At 47.2% G+C, this 6718-nt stretch overlaps 1 protein-coding gene across 1 annotated transcript in view; it reads right to left on the minus strand.

Annotated features, from left to right (window-relative positions):
* ABCA3 (ATP binding cassette subfamily A member 3) overlaps positions 1-5869 on the minus strand; it is an 85596-nt gene extending 79727 nt beyond the window's left edge. The window contains exon 1 of the mRNA XM_050968051.1: positions 5734-5869. The gene's annotated coding sequence lies outside the window, so the exon portion shown is untranslated. The remainder of the gene's footprint in view (positions 1-5733) is intronic.
* Positions 5870-6718: the final 849 nt, after the last annotated feature.

Below are 6718 nucleotides of genomic sequence, written 5' to 3' on the forward strand. Positions count from 1 at the left end.
GTGCCCAAAGGGATGGGCCATCTGAACTCACAAATATTTTGTATGGCTCCAGCTGTGCCCTCTGTTCTAAGCCTGGAGTTAGCGTGGATGCAGGTGAGTAACTGGATGTAGAATCTGGGCTTTGTCACTTACACAGTACTCTGTGTCCTCAGAGCAATCATCAACTAGTTACCATAAGCTTCCTGACAGGCAAGTATAATCCCCGTTTTATACGCAGGGAAAACAGAGGCACAAAGAAGCCAAATGACCGCCTAGCCTGAAATTCAGACAAAGGAGTCCCCCAATTCCCAGTCACATGGTCATTCACCCAGACCATGCTGTCTCATTGATCTGCTGCACGAGCCCGTCTTAATGACTGCTACTTGGAACAGTTAGTCCTAGAACCCACAAGAGAAGAAGCAATTCTTGATTTAGCCCTAAGTGGTGCACAGGATATGGTCCAAGAGATAAATATAGCTAAACTACTCAGTAATAGCAACCATAATGTAATTACATTTAACATCTTTGGTGTGAGGGTGCAAAGCACCAAAACAGCTCACTGCAGGAGCATTTACCTTCAGAAAGGGGAACTACACAAAAATGAAGAAGCTAGTTAAACAGAAAGTGAAAGGAACAGTCACAAGAGTGAAATGCCTGCAAGCTGCATGGAAACTTTTTAAAACACCATAATAGAGGCTCAAATTAAACATACATCCTAAATTAAAAATAATAGGAAGAGGACCAAAAAACCATCACCATGGTTATATAGACTAAGAGAGACAGTTAGAGGCAAAAAGGCATCCTTTAAAAATTGGAAGTCAAATCCTACTGAGGAAAATACAAAGGAGCATAAACTCTGGCAAGCCAAGTGTAAAAGTCTGATTAGGCAGGCCAAACAAGAAATTGAAATGCACCTAGCAAAAGACACAAAACTAAGAGCAAAAAGTTGTAAGTACATCAGAGGCAGGAAGCCTGCCAAACAATCAGTGGGGCCACTGGATGATCGACATGCTACCGGAGAATTCAAGAAAGACAAGGCCACTGTGGAGAAGTTAAATAAATTCTTCACATCCATCTTCACTGCAGATAATCTGAGAGAGATTCTCACACCTGAGCCATTCTTTCTCCGTGAGAAATCTGAGGAACTGTCCCAGATTGAGGTGTCAGCAGAGGAGGTTTTGGAACAAATTGATATTACTGTTCAACAGGGCTGTCAATTGCACTTAATGCCTGCAGTTAACTGAAAACAAAATTAATGCATTAATTTAACACATTAATTGCATGAAGCCCCAGCCCTTAGCCCCGTGCTCCCAGCCTATACCTGAAAATATAGAAAACATCAAAAATATTTGACTAAATGGTATTCTATTATTAACAGTGCAATTAAAACTGCGATTAATCACAATTGATTCTTTTAATTGCTTGACAGTCCTACTGTTTAATGTACATCAGCAGGACCAGATGATGATATTCACCCAAGAGTTCTGAAGGAACTCAAATGTGAAATTGCAAACTACTAACTGTGGTATGTAAAACCTATTGTTTAAATCAGTTTCTGTACCAGATGACTGAGGATAGCTAATGTGACACCAATTTTTAAAAGAAGGCCCCACAGGTGATCCTGGCAATTACAGGCCTACTTTGAGTACCAGGCAAATTGGTTGAAACTATAGTGAAGAACAGAATTATCAGAGACACAGAAAAACACGATTAGTTGGGGAAGAATCAGCACAGCTTTTGTAAAGCGAAATCATGCCTTACCAGTCTGTTAGAAGTCTCTGAGGGGCTCAACAAATATGTTGACAAGGGTGATCTACTGGATATAGTGTACTTGGATTTTCAGAAAACCTTTGACAAGGTCCCTCACCAAAAGCTCTTAAGCAAAGTAAGCAATCATGGGATAAAAGGGAAGGTCCTCTCATGGAACAGTAACTGCTTAAAAGACAGGAAACAAAGGGGAGTAATAAATGGTCTGCTTTCATAATAGAGAGAAGTAAATAGAGTCCCTCAAGGATCGGTACTGGGACCTGTTCTGTTCAACATATTCATAAATGATCTGGAAAAATGGGTAAACAGCGAGATCGCAAAGTTTGCAATCGATACAAAATTACTCAAGATAGTTAAGTCCAAAGCAGATTGCCAAGAGTTACAAAGGGATCTCACAAAAGTGGGTGACTGGGCAACTAAATGGCAGGTGATATTCAATGACAACAAATGCAAAGTAATGCACATTGGAAAACACAATCCCAACTACACATACAACATGATGGTGTCTAAATTAACTGTTCCCACTCAAAGATCTTGGAACCACTGTGGACAGTGCTTTGAAAATATCCACTCAATGTGCGGCGGCAGTCAAAAAAGCTAACAGAATGGAAGGAAACATTTGGGAAGGGATAGCTTATCAGTCAAAAAATCCATGTTACGCCCACGTCTTGAATACTGCATGCAGTTCTGGTCACCCCATCTCAAAAAAGATAAATTGGAAAAGGTGCAGAGAAGGGCAACAAAAATTATTAGGGGATAGAACAGCTTCCATATGAGGAAAGATTAATAAGACTGGGGCTTTTCAGCTTGGAAAAGAGACGACTAAGGGCAGATATGATAGAGATCTATAAAATCACAAGTGGTGTGGAGAAAGTGAATAAGTGTTATTTACCCTTTCACACAACACAAGAACCAGGGGTTATCCCATGAAATTAATAGGCAGTAGATATAAAACAATCAGAAGGAAGTATTTTTTCACACAACACACAGTCAGCCTTTTTGGCCTGGCAATGAGTTCCAAAATAGGACTGGGTTCAAAAAAGAACTAGGTAAGTTCATGGAGGACAGATCCAGCAATGGCTATTAGTCAAGATGGTCAGAAATGCAAAACCATGCTCTGGGTGTCCCTTGCCTCTGACTGTCAGAAGCCTGGAGTGGACAACAGGGTATGGATCATTTGCTAAGTGTTCTGTTTGTTCATTCCCTTTGTAGCATCTGGCATTGGCCACTGTCCGCAGACAGGATACTGGGTGAGATGGACCATTGGTCTGGCCCAATCTGGCCATTCTTATGACAGCATCATGAGAAGCAGGTACCCGAGAATGCTATTTCAGTCAACTCCCAGCGTTCCTGGAAGTGCAGCTTCCAGGTCAAGCATTTCTTTGTGCTGACTTAGTTCAGGTTAAGACAGCTGTTCCAGATACCAGCCATGTTTACTTCATATTTCCCTCCTTGCTACCCATCCATAATTATTATGAGAGACCTTTCCCAACTGTGAACAAGCAAAGAAACGTAACCCCCAAAATTTCCCTACATATATTAGTCACCAAAGCAATATAATCCTATAACCACTAAGTAGTGCTGGAAAAGCTGCACGTTGACTCTCCTTTGGAAATCAACAGTGTCATCATCACAACCTCCTTTACACACACATGCACAGGACAGGAGTTTCACCAGCACACTTAAGCCATCCATGCTGTAGGGCTACAATAAAACAAATCTTTTCCCAGCTGTTACAGCCCCAGTGTTCAGCAGCAGCAAGTTTCCCATGCTGGAAAACAAAGATATACACTGGAAATAGAGGCCAGGTGATTGCTAATGGGGTCCAGTCATTCTCTAAGATGGAGCACAGAGACTACCATGTGGTACCAGAAAGACACTCTCTCCCCCTATAAAACACCAGGAAACCCCAACTCCAGCTCAGTCTTCTGCTGTCCCATCTATTATACTTTGCTCACTGCAACGTGTTTTAAAGAGACTGAAAAGCAGCAGCAACCAAATCCCTTGGGTAATTCTCTGGCCTCTCATCACTTCCTGTTCCCAAGTAAGAACCCCAAGCAGGGCCCAAAGCTGAAAATTCATAGATGTGGGAAGACTCTCAATTAGAATTTACTACTAGGCAGCTATCCTGTCAGTCACAAAACCTTGTACCCACTCGGAACATTAACACTTGTGTGCGTAGAAGGACAACAATTATGAAGACTGGCAAAGAGTCAAGAAAGGGACAAAGAACGCATGCCATTTGGATTTAGAGCATGGGTAGACAACCTGCGGCATGAGAGCTGATTTTCAGTGGCACTCACACTGCCCGGGTCCTGGCCACTGGTCCTGAGGGCTCTGCATTTTAATATAAATTTAAAAAAAACCTATTTACTTTACATACAATAGTTTAGTTATATATTATAGATTTATAGAAAGAGACTTTCTAAAAACGTGAAAATGTATGACTGGCACACAAAACTTTACATTGTAGTGAATAAATGAAAACTCGGCACACCACTTCTGAAAGATTGCTGATCCCTGACTTAGAGACATCCTCACTCACAGTCATACACTCAGATTATTCTCTCTGCCACCTGTGCCCTACCTAACATAGGCAGATGGTGAACAACCATGAGGTTAGCCTCCTGCAGCAAGAGGGTAGATACAGGGCACAGAGGTTTTCTAATTCAACAAGGGGTGATCCATGGTCAAATTACACACAACCAATGGCAGCTCTGCAGGCCAGTCTAAGGGTACCAGTCTGGATTCCAACATACAAGAGACCTCCAGAGAACAAAGAAATGGATGGGCCACAAAGAGAAGATTACCCTTTAGCTTCTAGAGGTGATCTCTACCAAACAAGCCTTAAGCACCGCAGCAGGATGACATCTGGGACTTGCTCTGCCACTACTGTGCCTGGTATGGAAAGAGAAGACTCAGCCTCCAGGACTGGAAAGCTAATATCTTCCACCTTCACTAAACCCACCTCAAAATTAAAAATATTAACTCCAGGAGACTCCCTTCAATGAGTGCCCCCTGGGGCCAAGTATTGCCCCTCTTCTGATCCCTCTCCAGGCACTACTTTCACATAAAACATTCAGAATGAAGATTCAAACCTTACAATTAACACAGGTTTCTCTCCAAAGCACCCATTCAGCTGCCAAGGACTCAGGTCACAGCTGCCACAGGGGCTTCCTACACCTCTGCACAACCCAGTAGCTGAGGAGGCCTCTGCTCCAGGTGGCTGCAGCCACCGAATGGGCTGCATACCTGTCCAGAAAGCAGATACACCTGCAAGTGTGAGTCCCACCCATCTGCCCTCCTGCAGGGTCCTGACTGGATTCCATGCTACACGGCTGCTCTACAACAGTGGGCCCATCCTCTCCATCATGTGATGCCAACCACAGTGGAGGACTAGAGCTGGAAAAGCCCTGCCATGCTTTGGATTCCCCATGGGGCAATAGGCCTGCTGCTGAGGGAGGAGTAGGAGAACAGGAACAGAAGAGGAAGACATGGGTGGGGAGTGAAGAGATTGGGGGGGCAGGACCCTGAATATCCCCCCAGCTCTGCTGCCAGTTCAGAGTCAGAGCTGCTCCCCTAAGGAGCAGGGGTGGGGGAGAGACATGGGGGACAATTAGACCTGGACTGGGGAGTTGGGAGTAGCTTGTGGGGAACATGTGGGGGGGTGAGACTCAGGGTCTAGGAGGAAGGGGGTTGAGGCTGCCAGGGAAAAGGTCCAGGGAGGGGAAGGAGTGTTAGGTTAGGGGGAAGGAAGAAGAGGGGTGAGGCCAGGGATCTTGGGGCCTGAGGAACAGGCTCTTCCTGGGGTGAAACTGGGGCGGGGGGAGATGGGGGCCAGGGGTCCCTCTGCAGGACGCTGGGGGGGATAGATAGGGGGTCCCGGGGATGAGATTCCCACCGGGGAGAAGGGAGGGGCCAGGGATCCCCGGGGAGAGCTGGGGGGGATGGAAGGGGGACCCCTAGGGGAGAAGGGGGGTCTCTTACCGGGCAGCGCTCCGGGTCGGGATATCAGCGCTGCCCCGCTCCAGCCGCTGGCCCCGCTGCCATCCCGGCTCGGCCCAGGCCCTGCGCCGCCTACGGGGAAGGCAGCTCGGCAGCCAGCTGGTCCCGGCGCCGCCTCACGTGACCGGATCTCGTCACGTGACCCGGGAGCTGGCGCTGCCGCCGGCCCTGTCCGTGTGTCCGTCGGGAGGCAGGTGGGCAGCGGCCAACCCCCATCCCAGGCATCGCAGACCAGCCCCCCTGCTGGGCTGGCCCTGTCAGCTCCGCTCCCCGCCCAGGTTTCGGTTCCTGCTCAGCCGCCAGGGCTGGAAATTTCCTGTTTAAAAACAAAAAAGCGGAGAGTCTCCCCGGATCCCGCGACTCCAGGCGCCAGGGCTTTCCTGAGCACAGTGGCACGACGTTCTCGATGAGATCGCCGGAGTTAGCCACACTGCTGCGGCCTCTCTTGGACCGCCTCCTGTATCTGGGGAAATCCGCATGTGCCCCTCGCTGGGCGCCTCCGGTCCGGTGGGGGTGGGGGGCTCAACTTCCTTTATTTCCATCCCTGTGCCCCTTTGGCTCTCTGTTCTCACAGAGCTGCGCTTGGCTCAAGCTCTGCTCTTGATGGAGGCTCAGATCAGCTAGCAAACAAAACCCCCTCCGTGATCTCGAGCAGTTTTATCTACCTGCTTTAAGCGTTGTTCATGGAGAGAAATGAGGTAAATATGTTTCTCCCCTCCCTAGCCTACAGAGCTATCAGCTTCCGTCCCCTAACTGTCCCATTGTTGTGGGGTAGCATTAGAATAGCTCAGCTGCTCTCTCTGTAGTCTAGGTGGCTCAGTGCTGTTTTATTCCTTAGATCCTCACTTTAGTCCCTTGTCTGCCCCCTTATTCCCTTTTTCCCTCCCACACACACCAGCACCTTTATATCTCCCCCTCTTTCAGCAAGTTGCTTCAGTGCCTCTTCACATCCTCATTCAGACCCCTC

Source organism: Gopherus flavomarginatus, chromosome 9 (genome assembly GCF_025201925.1).
Source record: "Gopherus flavomarginatus isolate rGopFla2 chromosome 9, rGopFla2.mat.asm, whole genome shotgun sequence".
NCBI classification, from domain to species: Eukaryota; Metazoa; Chordata; order Testudines; family Testudinidae; genus Gopherus; species Gopherus flavomarginatus.